Source organism: Bactrocera neohumeralis, chromosome 6 (genome assembly GCF_024586455.1).
Source record: "Bactrocera neohumeralis isolate Rockhampton chromosome 6, APGP_CSIRO_Bneo_wtdbg2-racon-allhic-juicebox.fasta_v2, whole genome shotgun sequence".
In the NCBI taxonomy this organism is placed as follows: Eukaryota; Metazoa; Arthropoda; class Insecta; order Diptera; family Tephritidae; genus Bactrocera; species Bactrocera neohumeralis.
The window spans coordinates 9,546,996-9,565,662 of NC_065923.1; the positions used below are offsets into that span (position 1 = coordinate 9,546,996).

Consider the following 18,667-nt stretch of genomic DNA (forward strand, 5'->3'; position numbering starts at 1 on the left):
TCCTTTCACTACTAAGATTCTCTGTACTTATATCTTAATTTGAAGCTGAGTTAAGACACTGACTGACGGTCTCACGGTCTCACTGTTTTCAAATTGTCTCTTTATCCAGATAACCTTAATAAGTTTTAAGTTTATTTAATTATTATATTCTGTAGCAATACGAGAGTATAAAAATTTGGGAGAAAGAACCTAATATCAATAAGGGCAGGTTCATTTAGTTCTCCGTTCTAATGGCACTTTTTCACGAATACCTTGTTTATTATAACAATTTCCAGGCACAATTTCTTAAAGAGTTGCGCCAAGACAAAATCGAAGTTCGACAGCAATTTAAAATAAAATAAACTTCCGTGTGCTCGGGCCTCCACAAAATTCAAATTTAACTTTGCGCTGATAACTTGCAGAGCTCACATGTGTCTATGTGTGTGAATGTGTGTGGGTGAATGCCAACGAAACTGTTTTGGCTCGCAATTATTTACTCAATATCGATTGAACTCCGGAGCACACGTGAATGAATTTCGCCTGACACACACACACACACACTCGCATACAAAAACACACACAATTGGGCATGTTTTGCCAAATGGAATTTACATTTTTTGGGTTTGCAATATTTTTATACAAGCCTTGCTCTCTACTCCAGCGACTGTCATTATAGCCCATAAATTTTAAGATTTGCATTTCGAACTAACTGCCAATTTCTTGGCACACTTTTGCCAATGCCGCACGGCGCCGCACACCAACACACACACAAGCACCGGCGCATGTATGTGTGGGTGAGCAAAAAGTACTTCCGTACCTTGATAGCTATGTGTGTGTGCCTATAGGTTCGTATGTGCCATCAGCTGTTTTGGATAAACAATTTCGCCAACTGGCCGTCGCCAGGTGGAGTGGGCGAGCAACCGGGCGGGGGTGGAGGACGTGCCGAGCTGGCAAGAGCTCTCACGTTTCGGGCATTATGGAAATTATACAAATGCCACACGAATCTGCACATTTTGTAATATAACAAGCTTTGTGCGCCTAAATGTATGCTCGGAAATAGCAAAAGTAGTAATAGAATTCTCTTTCGGTGCGGTGAATAGCACACAGGTGCATGCAAATGTTGCTCGTGTGTTGCGCGATAGTTTCACAATGTTGGAAACATATAAGCACACATTTCGGGCAAAGCACAAGACATTGGCTTCCTCACACAAACAGCGCAGACACATGTACATACATATCTACATATGTGTGTATTATATGGGTATAGTGTTATTGTATTGAATTACATAGTTGCACGCAGTTTCGAGAGCTCCGATAGATAAATCATCAAATACATTTATGTTCACTTGTAAACAAGCTGTAATGTACTTAAACTTATATATTACTCTGAGTCATATGCAAAGTAGCTGGGAAATGCTCCTCAGCACAATTTGTAATGTAATCGTTTTTTCTGTGTGGTGGGCAACAACATTGCGCTGCTGATTTGCTAGATTTAAGTGACTCGTCACGAAGGCCTTCTAATAGTGGATAAGGCTCGATCGGTGCCTGATACTTTAGTAAAGTTTAATAATTATATTAGAGTTACTACTCGAGTCCGTGCGAAAGTAATTTTAGGAAATTATGCAGGTAGTCGAAAAAGTCTTTTCGTATTTCTATTCAATGTTCAACAAATTTTTTTTTATTTATAACGCACTTTAATGAACCAAATATGTACCATTTTGTTGGACCACTTTTTTCTATTTTTCCGCTAGAGACATTATTCCATCAGTATACGACTTTTCTGGTTTCTCGGCGAAAAACTACGAAAAGTAATTTTCACAGGCTTCTCTTGAAGCAAGCTTTACACCATTAAGTGAGTTCTGCATTGACCGAAACAAATGGTAGTTCGATGGTGCCAGTTTTTACCGAGTCATCAAAGATGTATGTGGCCTAGCAATGTCCTGATGGAAGACGAAGCCCTTTATGATGATTAGCTCTGAGCGTTTTTTTCGATTGCTTGCTTCAGTCTCATCACTTGTTGACAGTAAAATGTAGAGTCACTCGTTCAACTAGCCTGGAGCAGCTCACAGTGGATAATTCCTTTCCAACCCCACCAAACACTCAACATAACCTTTCGAGGTGCCAATCCTGGCTTTGCGATCATTTGTTGAGTTTTACCATGCTTGGACCATGATCTTTTTCGCAGATTATTGTCGTATTTAGTCAGTTTTCGTCTCCTGTTACCATCCGCTTCAGAAATGGTTCGATTTCATTTTGTTTCAGCAAAGAATCGCAAATGTCAATTTGGTCCATTACATTTTTCATAGGCAATTCATGTGGTACTCAAAGATCGAGCTTCTTTTTGTAGCCAGCCTTTTCTAAATGGTTCAAAACCTTTTTATGATAAATGTTAAGTTCCTTAGCGATGTCATGGTTGCTTATGTGTCGGTTCTGGCCAATCTTTTCCGTAATTCCATCGACTTTTTCATCGGCAGGTCGACCACAGCGAGGTGCATCGTTCGAAATTTCCAGAACGGAAGCGAGCGAATCGTTGTTGTGCTACACAACCTAATACAGCATCGTCTCCGTAAACTTCACAAATTTCGTGGCTGGCTTGCGTATCATTCTTCCCTTTTTTATACAAAAATTTCAATATATAGCGAATTTCTTCATTATTTTCACTCATTTTTGAACAGCTGTAACTATTTTCAACTTTTCCAATTTAATTGTTTTTTTTTGTTAAATAAAGCTTGAAATCTTACCTTTCCAACTCTATATTGAATGATACAATGTGATTGACAGCACTGGAGACTGCAACGATATCTATTGACAAAATACGAAAAGACTTTTTCGACTACCCATATATAATAACATTTAATATTTAAATATTGGAGCAGACAAGTGATATAGCTCCAGCTGTTGCCACTCAAATTGGGTTTTGCGCAGCTTCCAACCCTCAATGCAGTCATACTGCAAGGTCGTACGCAGATGAGGACACAACCGCTGTGCTGCACCGTCTGTTTATCTATTTATTCGGCTTTCACCTTTATTTTCGTGAGACTGACTTTTACGAGTTGAGATGAGGGAAACTATGGATGGCCATGTGGGTATTATGGTTGGCATCGTAAATTCATAAAACCCTTCACCGGTGGAAGATTTACGATTCTTCAGTGATCATAAATTCATGCACTTAAAACAGCAGATATTTCCACTCATGTAACTATGTATATAAGCATAAGTACATATGTATATACATATATATTATAATGCCAGCATGTACAAAGTATGGCGTGAAAAAGTGGGTGCCGGGCAAAAACAAAAGCAGCTTACGACAACACAATTTCGCAGACACTAAAATTATAGCCGATATCGGTGTTGCCAACGTTGCTGTTGTTGTCTTTTATACGAGACGAGGTGAAGTGCTTACTTGCAGTACATCACTCAAGCGAAAGTAAGGCGAAATTGAATGCTTAATACCGTTATAAAATACTTAAGCTGCAGTCTGCAGCGCCCGCAGTCTCCTCCTGTCCCGAGTTGGCTAGTTAGGGCGTTAAAAATGCTCTATTTAATAAGCTTTGAGCAAAAGTAGAAACATGTCATTTGAGAAAAGAAACTAGAAGCTAGAGTGATTTTATCTAAAATTAGTGGACTTTCGATTGCATTTTTTTTATTGAATCATAAAGTACAAAGTATAAGGTTATTATAGAAGAACACATCGGGAAAATGGCCTCCACGGCTTTCTGTACACATACGCGCTCGTTTGTCGACATTTTCTCCTCCTTTAAAGCACATGTGGTTCTGGGCTTGTTACCATAGACCAGTGGTTTGAAAGTACCCCACAAAAATAAATCTAATGCCCGTCTGTCTTTCACGGTGACATGTGACACCGAAGTGTTGAAACCACATATTAACTCCATCAATAGCAAAAAATTTCGATAAAAAGGACTTTCTTCTCTTGTCGCTATATTGACCAGCAGTAACAGTCACTGCTTGACCACCCTCATTTTCAAGAAAGTTTTGTTCAATTATGCCTCCAGCCCAAAATCCGCACCAACCAGTGACACGTTGTGTCAAATATGGGTTCTCGAAACCTCAAAAGCGGCAATTTCGGCGATTACCAAACCCATTAAGGTGAAAATGTGCTTCATCGCAGACGATAATTTTTCTTGAAAAACCTGCATTCGTTTATTGATGCTTAATAATCCAATAATCTTTTCGCTGCACATGGTCACTAAGATTCAGCTGTTGCGTTAATTGAATTTTGTAAGCATGAGGACACAGTTGTTTAGTGAGTATTGTCCTAGAGAGCTTCTTGAATTATTGTTCACGGTGGCGAATTGAGGTTCCTGGCTTGTCACCGACACTCTCACGGTTTGTTTTTGGACAACCAGTGTGTTTTCCGTCACCTACGGATCCTCTCCCGGATTTTTTCAATTAATCTCTTTGCAGTTGACGAAGTAAAAACACTATTCCGTCCATTTTTCTTACGAAGTTTTCGAACTGCAGCTGTCAACCTTTCATTATTTTTAAACCATTGTTCAATAATGAAGACACGTTCTTCAATCGTGTAACGCTCCATTTTTACTAAGCCTAAACCTTCAGTTGTCGATTTGTTTTTTCTTCAGGGTTGTCAACACTTTACTACATTCATAAATTATGATGTCTTCATAGAAAGGAACTGGAACTAACAATTGATTCGTTCAACGTTCAAAGCTCTTAAAAATTGATCGAATTTGTAATGAAGGAAGAAATATCTATAATCACTTTATCCCTTTTTTTGGTGCCAGATATAAAAAAGATTTCGGTTGTGAAATCAGTACAGTTGGTATCATTTACCTTCGGAACTGATCTACGAAAGAGAGTTCTTTAGAGAAAATTAAACATTATTTGTATACGCAACAGTATACGTAGTCTCTTCAAAGCTGTTCGAGCAAAATGAAAGCTAGCTAAGCAAACTTTCCCCTAACCCAGGAATATGGGATATTTTATATGGTGATCCATTAAGAGGTTCCCCATTTTTTCAAGAAAAAACACTTCAAATTTAATGGGGAATATTTATTATCATTTAAAAAAACATTCCTTGACATTTATTTTTTGAAGATTATCTCTTTCAAACATTGGCCGCGGCTATGTCTTAGATGGTCCATCTATTGAATCCAATTTTCAAAGACTCGTTCGAGCATTTTGAATGGTAAATGGTGAATGAGATGCGTCATGTTTTGCTCCAAGGCCTGAATCGTAGCTGAATTGCCCGGCAAACAATTTAGACTTTACATATCCCCACAGGAAAAGTTGAATGGTGTAATATCACACGGTCTTGGTGGCTAATCGACTGGCCCAAAACGTGAAATTATCTGCCTACCGAAGTATTCTCTCAACAAATCCATTGATTGATGCGATACGTGTAACGCGTCGCCATTTAGTTGAAACAAAATGTCGCCGAGGTCACGAGCTTCAATTTCAGGCATCAAATAGTCGGTTAACATGGCGGGATATCGTTCGGCATTGACGGTTACGTTCTCACCGGCATCATTTTTGAAGAAATATGCACCACACCAAAATGTCATTTTTCTAAATAAAATTACAGCTCTTGAATCTCTTAAGATTGCTATTCGTCCCAAATGCGCCAATTTTACTTGTTTGCTTACCCACTGAGCCAGAAATGGGCCCCATCGCTGAACCAAATTTTACTCGTAAACGTTAGATCTTCTTGGAACTTTTCAAGAGCGAAGCGATGTCGCTTGAGAAGGTCGAGCGGCTTCACTTCTTGCACAAGTTGTATTTTGTACACTTACAATCACGCCCAATCGACTTTCCACTGTGTGCTGGACGTGGTCTGTTCGGTCGAATATTATCCAATAATGATTTCTGGGTTTCTACCTGGATTCATATATAATATATCAGTCAATAGTTAAGATGGCTTCAGTATCTCCGGAACATACTTTGAGTTTACACAAAAAGTTGGTGCAATCAGTTGAATTGTTCACCTTCTTAAATCCAATATAGTGAATACTGGTTAATTGATTCCACATGCCATGCTTCGAATGCTAAAAGCCTGTGTTACATGCCTAGCTAAAAGTAGTAAATTTAAGAATTCGATAAACAGCGGAAATTAAAGCTGGTCAGAAGAGTACCAAAAATCATTTTTCCATTTACCTCGCAATGGAAAAGTAAAAATAACAGTACAAAGGCGCATTTATGCAGAGTAAAGCTAACTCCTAGGGGTTTCAATATACCACCACTGTGACGTTTATTCTTCTTGTTGGCTTCTGTGACACATGCTACCGCTCGGACATCGCTGCTAAGCTGCTGCTGCTGCTCCCGCTGTTTCTGCCACAAAGTGCCCAACTAACAAGCACTTAGTCTTAGAAGCTGCAACCTACTTCTCACAGCTTTCTTAGTTGCCGCTGCTGCTGGTTGTGTTGGTTGGGTCATGTGGGTCGAGAACATGCCACAAAAAGCTACGTTCGTTGGGCGCTTTCAGTAGGTTCAGCAGTGTGTGTTGGTGCGCCTCTTTATGAATCAAAATTCAGTGGCGCCGGGGACAGTTGCAAAAACCGGTGCTTCAGTGTGTGCTTTTGTACTGCCATTGTTTGCTAATGTTTATTTTTTCTTGGGGACGTGTCCGGCGCAGTTGTGTCGTGTTCATTTGTCAGCGCGCCAACGAATGGAAAAGTAAAACGCTTCAAAATTATATTCGACAATAAAGTAAAACAAACACATGCGCCAGCATGTGGAAGAACTTTTATTTTAGCAACAATAACAATTCACACATTCGCAAACATCCTTGGGAGAGTTGCCATTAACACGAGCGACATCTTGTGTTGTTGCCACACTCAGACGCACAACGCTGCAGCATATGTGTGTGGAGGCATGCACATATGTTGAGATATAGTAGAGCGTATATAAATATGAATGGCGAATATTTGAGTGGAGCAAAAAGAATATTTGCTGCCTTGTGCCGTAAGCCTCCCAGTGCAGATCTATTTCATCGTGGAAGAAATGTACCAGAACTGCAGTGTGTATGTGTATGTGTGTTCGATCGGAGGTTTTGTTTGCTCTACAAACACACCTTTGTTCGTGTGCGTGTGTTGTCGGCTGCTAAGTTTTCTTCATTTTTGGCGCAGCTATTCTACGTGTTTTACTTTCACTTTCGTCTCAGCTCGTGCACGCCGTGTGGGCCAAGGACGCTTTCGGGTGTACCGACTGCCGAAGATTAATGATTATTAGCTTGTATCCCCGTTGTATCAAAGTGTGTATTTTATGAAATCACGACGTGCGCCATATCGCCGCCGACCAACGCCCCTCGGCGGGCTCTAGCCTTATAAATAACCGTAAAATTTCACACAAACACACAAAAATTTATATGTAGAAAATTCAAAGAGTAAGCATTAAGTCGCTTGTGAGCCACAGTATATTCCAATATACTCGCTTTCGTAAGCAGAATTTAGTTGAATCGCACGAAGGACTCCTTTCTGCTTTCTTAGCCGCACATCGGTCGTCAATTGCTTAATAACTGTTATGCAGGAGAAATATTTATTTTGTGCTGCAAAGTCAATTTCATATTTTTATTAGTAATTTCTAATTCACTAATATGTGGCTTAGTATGAGCAGTTGCCTCAGCATTGCCCTCGAAGTTGGCGACCTTTGGAAGTTCAGTTCTCTACTATCAGTTTGTAAGTGGCTTAAACCTTCAAGGGGACCGAGCTCTCTGTGTTTAAACGCCATTAGCGTTTGTATGTAAACTTGTGCAGGCATGCACGTTTGTGTGCGTGTAGCAAAGTACAGATGAACACACCTATTCTGTTCGCAGCGCCGATGCTCTATCCCGCCCCTATTTGCCTGTCATCTGCTCCACCTTGATTTACGCTCCACCTTGTTATGTATTACACATATGTGGGTTTGTGTCATTTCCCATTTATTACTGTATTTTGTGAGGAATGTGCGCACCCATACACACACACACACACATACACGGAGTGTGTACCCCCAAAAACGCGCTTGTGTTGGTTAATGTACGAGTGTAGTAAACATATAGATCCGTGCAAATATCCATCATGTCATGCACCAATGTGCTTGTGTGTGCCGGCAAATAGATGCGTGTACACAGATATTTATTATTATACAAATGCTGCACAAACGCACGCACGCGCGGGCACAACTCAATAAATATTTTCAAGATAATTTATATGCAAAACAAGCTTTGACTTCTTTGCCTTGTTTCCGAACTTTTTCTTCTTTGCCCGCTTATACTTTTTTATTTTTCGTTTATTTTGTTTATTTTCTGTGTTTTTCGCTAATTTTTTTCTTTCTCTTTTTTGCCGAGCTGCCAGCCAACATTAGTTGGTGCTGTCGTTTATTCGGATTTTCGGCTTTGGCTTCAACTTTTTGAGTTGTGGCTTGGGGGCTGTGGTTGCGGCTGAGGTCTGGAGCCCCTGAGATTGTGCCAGTGACAGTGTTTGTCAATGTGGCGGCGAAGGTGTGTGGGTGGGTGTGTCCTGAAATTGATTTTTTCACACACTACCCATCGCAAATTAACATAAACGTATAGGCTCTCACACACACGCACATGCAAAGCAAACAATATACACACATACATGCATATGCATTACGCAAATGCTTGTAGTATGTTTGTAGGCGCTCGCATGTGGGTTTTATAAAATTTATGAGCCCGTTTAAATTGTACTGATTGTTTGGCATTTTATAAATGAAAAACTTCCCAGAGGAAAATGAAAAACTCGCAGTCTTCGCAAGGTGAAAGCGGATCTTTGTATAAATGTGTGTGTGTGTGCTGGTGTTACTGTATGGCATAGCTGTATACAAGCACGCTTTGCAGCATTTGTAGGAAGCGCACAGGCTTGCTGCCGATTTCAGGCGTTTTAGGCGCTTTGGGTGTGTGTGTGTGCAACAATATCGTTTATAAGGTGTTTAGTCAGGTGTTCCACACACAGTTATCTTAATAAATCACGCGAGACAAAGCAAGTATCAACTGGAAAATTCAATTCACTCATTTACTTGGCATCTTTGTGATAATATTTCTATGCAATAAATAGCTGTTAATGTGTGGCAGAGAAGATAACAATCGAAATTATGTTTCCTTCTTAAGAAGAAGAAGCAGAAGCATGAGACTTGGCTGTTCATGTGCGACACCCTTTACACACGCGCTCTAGCTTTGTTATTACCTCATTGTTTCTGCTATTGTTGTAGATGTCAACGATCATCAATCAAATTTATGAAAATGATAAAATTTGCATAATAGAAATTTAATGATTGTAAATTTTTATGATTGCTAATGAATCGGCGAACCTTTTCAAAAGCATATAATATACTCTCTGTTCACATACATATATACATACACATTTATATGTCATATATAGTCACTCAACTGTGTCTCCCGATATTTCTTCATATTCTGCGTGTGCGTGTGTTTCAGGCATATAAAATAAATTACTGCGAGACAGCATGGCTATTGCTGTTGTTGTTGCGTTTTTCTGCAAGGAAGTGTCACGCTAGTGCCCCGCCCCTTGCATAATGGCTTGTGCTTGCCATTCTTGCGTCGATAAGTAAGCGCGCATGTAGGCACATAAGAATAAGCAAACGTCACACTCAAGTTGAGATATCACTTTGATGGATTTAATTTCTTTAATTATATTCCTGAAGCGTTTGCGGTGTTGAACGTCTGTGTTTGAGTTACCTAACACATTCTCCATTCTGTGTTAATGTGTCACACGCAGGATTCCCGCTGCCACTAATGAGTAATGATTTAGGCAGCAAGCGGTTTTTTCCCTGTGACCTGGATGTCTTGTTGGTCGACATTAAATTTGGATGAAGAAGTCCTTCAAACTTCTCGGAGCAGGACAGTTATTGAGTGCAATTTGAAATGGAAAATATGTACACTTGAAGACACAATTTGTAGAAATCACAGAAAAGCGATGGCAATCCAAATCAAAAGCTCATGATTAAAGATGTGTGTATAAAAAACATGGACTTCTTCCAACGATCTTATATAGATTCCAGATACTGCTTCTGATGTCTTCATTTAAATCACAAAACTGCTAAGTATCAATGCTCAGTCATTCATTCCTTTATTCGTTTCTTACTTTGCTCAATCCTTGGGGAGATTTCAACGTTTAAAGAAAAATTTAGAGGGCTCTCAGCTCAGAGTTTGCAAAGTACTCTGAACACGTCGGAAAATTCGGACTAATGTCGTGCTGGAATTTGTACAGGAAGCTTCTAAAGCACCCAAGTCCACTAAGTATTTGGATTATTCGGTATCAGTCTGTGGATCCACCGATTTCCATGGATGCAAATTCCGTAATTTCGATAATGGTTCCATCAAGTCGCTTTAAATATCGATTGAGATGCGTGAAACTAGAAAAAAAACTCATCAAGCCAATTTTTATCAAATATAGAGCTCTTTATTAATTACGGGGTTTCAAAAGCTCCAAACAGAGGTTTTGATTTCGGATTCCCATCTGGGATAAAGGATTCTTCGAGTTTTGGACACCTAAGTTACACGATTTTTTAACTTTCTTTCAGTGTGAGTCTTCATACATGGTGGCTTGGAAAAGTATTTGGAATGCCTGACGAATATCGTTTACACAAACAACTTATAAAGAACATTGGGACGAAGGCCTAAGCAGCCAGTTCCTTCTTTTTTTTTCTAGTATGTTTGTAAATTGATTTACAAGTCATATTATAATAAATAAATAAATAATAAAGAACATTCTGAATAACAGATTACTACATGGTTCTGATCATATTGGAATATACATACTTTCAAAACTCGCAAGCACCCACTCACACAGAAACTCTTTCACGTGTAGATATTTAGCTCTTGCGAACATTGCCCCTTCCAACGGCCGACGGCTTGTGGGCCGGAACATGCTCGGAGTTCAACGGGCGGAAATGCACATTTGGGTAGAACTGAAGCCACGAAAGTCTCGCTTCCACTGCATTACACAGGCAAACGGGCTCCTGCTGTGCAGTGGAATACATCGACCAGCACCCAAGCCTTATTCCACCGAATCTAAACAACTTCTATACGCTCTTTCACAGCCTACTCGGATCAGTAACTTCGAGTTTCGCCCAACACACGGACACCCATTCGCACATGTGATACACAGCTCCAACAGCGCCTCCCTGTTGACACATTACTGCTACACTTTGTAGGAATGATGACAGTTCGTCTGCGTGAGCGAATGAGTGAATTTAGTGGTGCTCGTGCCAGCTCCAAACAACGGCAAAGTGTAAAAAGCTCTTGATGGCTTGGTAGAGGCAGGCAGGAATACAGTCAGACAATAACAAAGGCGCACTATCCGAAAGTATGTGTTTGTTTTGCCTGTCGGCTGCCTGGCTGCCGGGATGCCTGCTGCGGTTTAGTTAGCGAACTAAACATGGCTGGAGGCGAGCGACGGGATAGTGTGGTAGTGATTGTTCTGGCGGAGTGTTGGTTTTGCGGTCGCTGCGTGCGAGTGCTTTCGACACACACACACACCCTACTGCACGTAAACATTCGCTTTCAGATTCATTCTTGTGGTCGCGCGGCTTGACGAACGTGTGTGCGTCGTCGCCTTCATTCTAACTTTTCTGAGCAGTAGATGTTTAAGAGGCACCATGCGAAGGAGGCGCAAGGCGCTACTCACCCTTCAACTCTCGCACCCAAACCCCTCACATCGCTCAGTCACCTACGCTCTTGGCGTCAACCGAAACAGCAAGAGCACACATTCACTCGGCTTGCGTGTGGTTGCCTTCGGAGAGATTAGGTCATGGCAGGCAACTCGTGCGTACTCATTCAACGTTACTTAAACTATTTTATTGGATTTACAGTTTGTGGCTGCTGCTGTTTTCATTGTTGTTGTTTTTGTTGTCACCGACGACCCCACAGCGTCTCAGCTTGAATATTTCTGAGTCTTTTATTCTTCCTAATTTCATTTTCTCCCCCTTTTTGTCCGGTCGCCGCATACTAAACCCGGTTGAATGTTTGGCGAACGTGGTGTCAAATTGCTGACGGCATTTCGCCCTTTATTGAGTGCGCGCAATTTCCTCGACTTTGTTTTTTCGCATTTTATGACGTTTTCTGCTTCTACACTTTCGGCCGTAAAGCTCCTACCAATCGGCATATATGTAGGTATAGCAATTGAAGTTTCTCTACGATTTCATCTCTGCAAATTTTGTTTACATGAGTCCACCAAAGTTTGCGCAGAGTTGTGAAAATAATTTTTAAATTCGAGGTCACCTCCAATGTGAATCGAAGTTTAAATTTATTCACTAAATTTAGACTCAAGTACTTCATTTTAATAGATTCAGTAAATTCATTTGAGTATCGGTCAGCATCTTTGGATTAGGATCCAGTTCGGTACTTTGTAAGCTTTGAAACTCCTTCTTCTTCAAAATCTTTTGCTTTATGTTAAAGCGAGCCGCTCACTTTTGAATGTTGACTAGTTTTGTAGAATAAACAACAAATTGTAGCTTCCCACAAGATTATCGAATGAACCACAAAACCACAAACGCGACGAATCGCCCCAATTTGGCTTTCTTCTCGGCTTTTTCCATACAATTGTAGCAAATTCAATTTTAATACGAGCGATTGCAACGAAGAATGTAAATATATTTGTACTCACACAATGTTAACAACCCATATTGCTTGACCCAGATGTACTCAGGCAAAAAGTGCCCTGCTGGAAAGAACTCGCAATTTGCTCGCAAACACGAAAGGGACTGGACTTTCTTATATATTTTGATATGCAGAAACTTTGATTCAAAAGAAAATTCTGCAATTACTGGTTTCCCTCCAGGGACTTCCAGCTGGAAAATGTTTAAAACTAACTAAAAGTTTTAGGGAGCTGAACCTATGGCTTTGCAAAAAGTGCGTTCAAAAGTCTGATATTTCTTCTAAACTTTCCTTTATATTCACTTTTATATAGACTTGGATTGCCACGTTTGAAATAGGCAAGGAAAAGGCCGACTAAGCTTTGCAGCAGGGTCATTGCGGAGTCTTTGTGCCCTCATGTATTTAAATAAAATGGAAAATAAAAATAAGAATATTTATTTGTTTGCTTATATAAACCTATACTCATATTTGTTGTATGTAATTTGGTTCTGAACGCATGTAGGAAATGTGTACGGAAGGGTTAGATTCGACTGAGACCGTATTTCTTTTCGTTATTTGGCGCCAATTCGACATCCCAAAAGTAGCCAGGTCCTTCTCCGCCTAAAGTGTCCAACGGAGTGGAGGTCTTCCTCTTCTCTGCTTTCCCTGCAACTACTGCGTCGAGTAATCCCAGAGCTAGATGGTTTTCATCCATTCGGACGACTTGACATAGCCAGCTTAGCCGCTTTCTCTTAATTCACTGAACTATGTCAATATTGTCCTATATCTCGTAAAGCTCATCGGTCCATCGATTGCGGTATTCGCGGTATTCGCCATTGCTAATGCGCAAAGGACCATAAATCTTACGCAGAACTTTTCTTTCGAAAACACGTATCGCCGACTTATCAGATGTCCATGCTTCTGCACCGCATAGCTGAACTGGAATAATATAGTTTGGTCCTTGTTTGTTGATGGAGGGCTTTACTTCTCAATTGCCTACTCAGTCCGAAGCACCTGTTGACTAGAGTTATTCTGGGTTGGATTTCGAGGCTGACATTGTTGTTGGTGTTAATGCTGGTTCCAAGATAAACGAAATTTTCTACGACTTCGATGTTCTTATTGTCAACTGGAACGTAGGATCAACTCGCGAGTGCGACGACTGTTTGTTTGATGATAGGAGATATTTCGTCTTGCCCTCGCTCACTACCGGACCCATTTGCTTCGCTTTCTTATCCAGTCTAGAAAAAGCAGAACTAACGGCGCGGTTGTTGAGCCCAATGATGTCAATATCATCGACGTACGCCAACAGCTGTATGTTTTTATAGAAGATTGTACCTTCTCTATTCAGATCTGCAGCGCGAATTATTTTCTTCTGGAGTAGATTAAAGAAGTCACACGATAGGGTATCGAACGGCTCGGAGAGATCCTTCCCGATCTGGACGGAGCTTTTGGTATTGCTCAACGTCAGTTCACACAGCCGTATTAGTTTTCCGTGGATACCAAATTCAAGCATAGCAGCATAAAGGCAGCTCCTTTTCGTGCTGCCAAAAGAAGCTTTGAAAACGACGAAGAAATGGTGTGTGTCGGCCTTCACAAACGTCAATAATACCTTTGGGAAAAATGACCCGGGTAACGGTGCGCGCTTGCATGTGTGTTATCATTCAGAACGATAGAGAGAAAATCGAAAAGCAAAATAATACAAGCAAATTGAAGAGGAAGCCGAGAGTATACTTTATGTAAACTGCATAACGCATTACTGCTATTTTGCAACATTGCAACAATGCTCTTTTTCTGGACCGAAATACGAAATTTGAGCGGCTTGTATGTAAATGACAAAGAAATCAAATGAGTGCGTTTGCAGTGTAGCCCACAGGGCTGGCGTTTTGGCACAACATGGTTGGGAATATGTCCTTGGAATGTGGCATCGGACTGAATAAATATATGCCACATCATTTGTATTGGAGAATAACTTCGGTAAATCGCATTTTCTTTTCTGAACTTTAAATGAGTTAACAAAACCAAACATTGCACAACCTGAACGCAAATATAAATATATATATACTATATATATAGTAAATATATGCTTGTTTTTGTATTTGTTTGTCGCTGTATTGGCTTTGCGCAAAATTTACGGCAATGCGCTGAAGTTGAAAGCAATTGGGAAAAAGTGCACAAACACACATTTGTTTTTACTTTGCTCCCTAATCCGATAAGAACCGAACAGCTAAGTTATTAGTTTATTCATGGCTGGAGTTATATTATTTGGCAGGCGAAAGCACACAGACACACACCATCCAACTTGCTATCCAATCCGTAAGCACGGCAAAGAACCAACTAAGACTTTATGCATCTGCGCTTAAAGGCGCTCGAAATTGAATATTTACATTATACCGTTATATACAACAGACATATATACGAACACGTTTGCGTTGCGGCGTTTGGGCGTTCTTGTTTCGAATACTTAAAAGTCCAAATTTATAGAATAGAGTGTGCCCGTCGCCCTCAACGGCCAGAAAGCGGCCACGTTCACACTTGGCGGCCGTAAAATGACTACAGGAAGCGAGAGAGGCGCAGCTGCGACACTAACGAGTCCAACTAAACATACGGCGAAGCCAGTCCTGCCGGCGCTGGGGATATCATCACTTGCACTCTACGGCTATTTAGCTGCATTGGAGCAAAAGCTTTTGGCGCCGTGATGATCTGCAAGTGACGGAGGCCCAAGGAAGTGGCACATTGACTGGCCGGTGTTGGCTTGGCCAACAATGCGGGGCAGCGCTGCACACACGCCCCCAGACACAAAAGAACTTTATCCTACGAAGTAAGCTGCACTGAATTTCATTCACATGAGAACATATTTACTTGCAGTGCCTTATAGTGGGAAGCATGTTGAGCTGCCACAAAATTTTCATAAGAAAATTGTAAGTCAAATAAGCATTTTTGCGGACTAGATATTGGAAAAATATAGTCGATAATGTGTATAGTATAGTGTGCTTAACCAGCCGAATTTTTGATGCTAGATATTTATGATTTGAAGAAGATCTCACAAATAAGTTTTGCTCTGACTTAGATGGCAACGCCATGATTTCAAAAGTAAACTTTTTCTTTATTTTTAGTTGATCTTTCATTAACTTCTACACTCTGTGTCTGCGACTATTTTGTGAGTCTCAACACTCGCTTCAGTGTTAAGACGCGGATAGATATTTTTCCTACCCTCGGAACCATAGGACTAAGTCGATTTATATAAATTTATTGGACCAATCGTTACAAGTCTTTAAAAACTTTCGAAATAGGCTCTTTTGCTTCGATGCAGTGCTGCCAAGGCGACACAGAAGGCATTCTCAGGAATAGCCTTGTCCCCTCTGTCGTCTCAAAATGCTTGCCGGGGGGACCACATCTGGGCTGTAGGGCGGCTGCGGAAGCGTTGGGATGCCGGCCTTGGATAGGTAGCTGTTCACAAGAAAGGCGGTGTGAGTCGGGGCGTGGTCGTGGTGCAACTTCCAATCGGCTGCGATGTCTTGTCGAACCCGATTGAGTGTCTTGAGGACTTCCACGTGTCTTGAGTGTCTTGAGGACTTCCACGTAAAAGTTTGCGTGGACTGTTTGTCCAGGAGGAAAAAATTCATGGTGGTCGATGGCTTTGAAGTCAAAAAGACAATGAGCATCGTTTTCACTTTGAATTTGCTCATTCTTACGGTCCTCATCAGCGACCTCTTTCCGGCCCGCACAGCACCTCTTGCTAAAGCAACACCTTGGTAAGCTTGTTTGATCATATCAAACGTCTCTGTCTCAGATTTACTGAGTTTCACACAGAATTTAATTGCGCACCTCTGGTCTAACGAAAGCTGCATTTTCGGCTTGGACCACTCACAGAAACACGTCGCGCGAAAATGTGTACCCTGACTCTCCAGGTGCTCGGAGACAACTGACCAGCAACTCGTTCGTTAGCTAGGAACGGCCTCTACCAAATCCAGTCGGTGGTCGGTCCTATTACTTTCCTGGGAAACCCTTTAGCAAAACAATTGTTGTTGCTTTTAATACTCTTTCACATCATTTAAGGAGGTCGCAGATCAGTGGCAGGGTTTTTACTTCAAGACGATAACACCTTAAGAGTCCGCTAATATAATTAATATCGTATTGTCTGAGCTCGATTCAAAAATAAATAAATTTACACACTAACATCTCCCACATAATTTCCATTGTTAACGCGTATGGTTTCGAAGCAATCCTCGAGTATCTAAAATCAAAGACTATATAACTGAAAGGTACCAACAAGCGAGATATGATATATCTTTTTCTCTCGCATTTTTGAAAATCTGTGTTTGTCTGTGCGTACATACGCGTTCTCATAAGTGGAATGTAGAACCCATTCCCCAAAATTGAAATGGAATTGACAATGGCGAACTCGCGGCATATATTTATACATTCCCCGCAGGAATCGACAAGAGTTTAGCGACATGAACTTTAGAAATATTCGGCGCAAAGTGTACAGGTCTTCCTCTTCCTCTTCTTCCCCCGGCGGGTACTGCATCGAATACTTTGAAAGCTGGAGTATTTTCATCCGTACGGACGACATGACCTAGCCAGCGTAGCCGCTGTTTCTTTAATCGCTGAACTATGTCAATGTCGTCGTATAACTCATAAAGTTCATCGTTCCACCGAATCCGATATTCGCCGTTGCCAATGCGCAAAGGACCATAAATTTTCCCCAGATCCTTTCTCTCAAAAATTCGTAACGTCGACTCATCCGAAGTTGTCATAGTCCATGCCTCTGCACCATTTAGCAAGATGGGGATGCTAAGTGACTTACAGAGTTTGATCTTTGTTCATCGAGAGAAGACTTTACTTCTTAATTGGCTACTCAGTCCGAAGTAGCACCTGTTGGCAAGAGTTATTCTGCGTTAGATTTCGAGGCTGACATTGTTGTTAATGTTAATACTGGTTCCGAATTTATGACTGTCAACAGTGACAAGGGAGCAAAGTTGCCAGTGCGACGACTGTTTGTTTAATAAGAGTAGCTATTTCGTCTTGCCCTGGCTCATTACCAGACCCACTTGCCTCGCTTCCTTACCCAGTCTGGAGTAAGCAGAAAGATATAACTGGAACTACAAAATAGAAAGAGAGAAACAGGATGCAAGATTAACACATTGCTTGTCATTGCAATCTTAACTTCGTTAACCGATATTTTGGCTAACAACATGAAGGCCAATTGGTAACGCCGCCTAGTGGAATAGAAATAACCGACTTTAGGCTGTTGTATTTCCCTACAGGGCACGAGATGTAAGAGGCGCAAACACAGCCGTATTTAAGTGAGTACCCACAAAGGGAACTTGTTGACAATGAATTTGGCAGTTGGCAACGATTGGCAGCATTTGGCGGTTGGCAGTGAATCAAATCAAACACACTACCGTCCCCACACACACACACGTATGTTTATTGTTGTTATTATTGTGATTGCGATTGCGTTGCCTGCCACAATCGCATTCGTCTCGTAATCGCATTCAAATTCACAAATTTCGATTGTCAACGCAATTGATGCTGCCAACAAATGCAGATGTCAAAAGCGAAAAGTCGCTCTTGCTGCTGTTGTTGTTGTGGGTACTGCTGCCGCTGCCGTTGCCGTTGCCGCTGTCGATTATTCCCTGATTGACTGGCGTATGCAAAGTGGCAGTGATTTTCAGATAACTTTGGTACACAGTTAGCTGCAGCATGCCCATTTGCAACTTGTTGGAGTGGATTATTGTTGTGTCAATTGCATGTAAAACTGAAATTATTGACATTCTCATCTTTCGCTGCCACGCGGTTACGCTGCTTGTGCGCTTGCCTTGGCGACAAGTTTACATTAGTTCTGGAAACCATATGTTTGCGTTGCCGTCAATTTTATTAGGTTCTGTAATATTTTTAATACTTTTCTTCAGCACTCGAATTCAGCCTCCTTGGACGCCGCTGCAGGTATTCCCCTGCCCTGTATCCCCTGCACCAGAAGTCATTAAGGAAAGAGACACTCTTCTACTTTTTTTGTTATACTCACATATACAACATTATTTCGCCATAAAGCCAGCAGAACTGTATGTGGCAAGTTCATTGCTGGCTCTCGTCCTGTATTTCTTGAGTACCTCG

General features: G+C 41.1%; 1 protein-coding gene across 3 annotated transcripts in view; it reads left to right on the top strand.

Annotated features, from left to right (window-relative positions):
- LOC126762978 (uncharacterized) overlaps positions 1 to 18,667 on the top strand; it is a 176,584-nt gene that overhangs the window by 7,027 nt on the left and 150,890 nt on the right. The gene's annotated exons all lie outside the window — the stretch shown is intronic.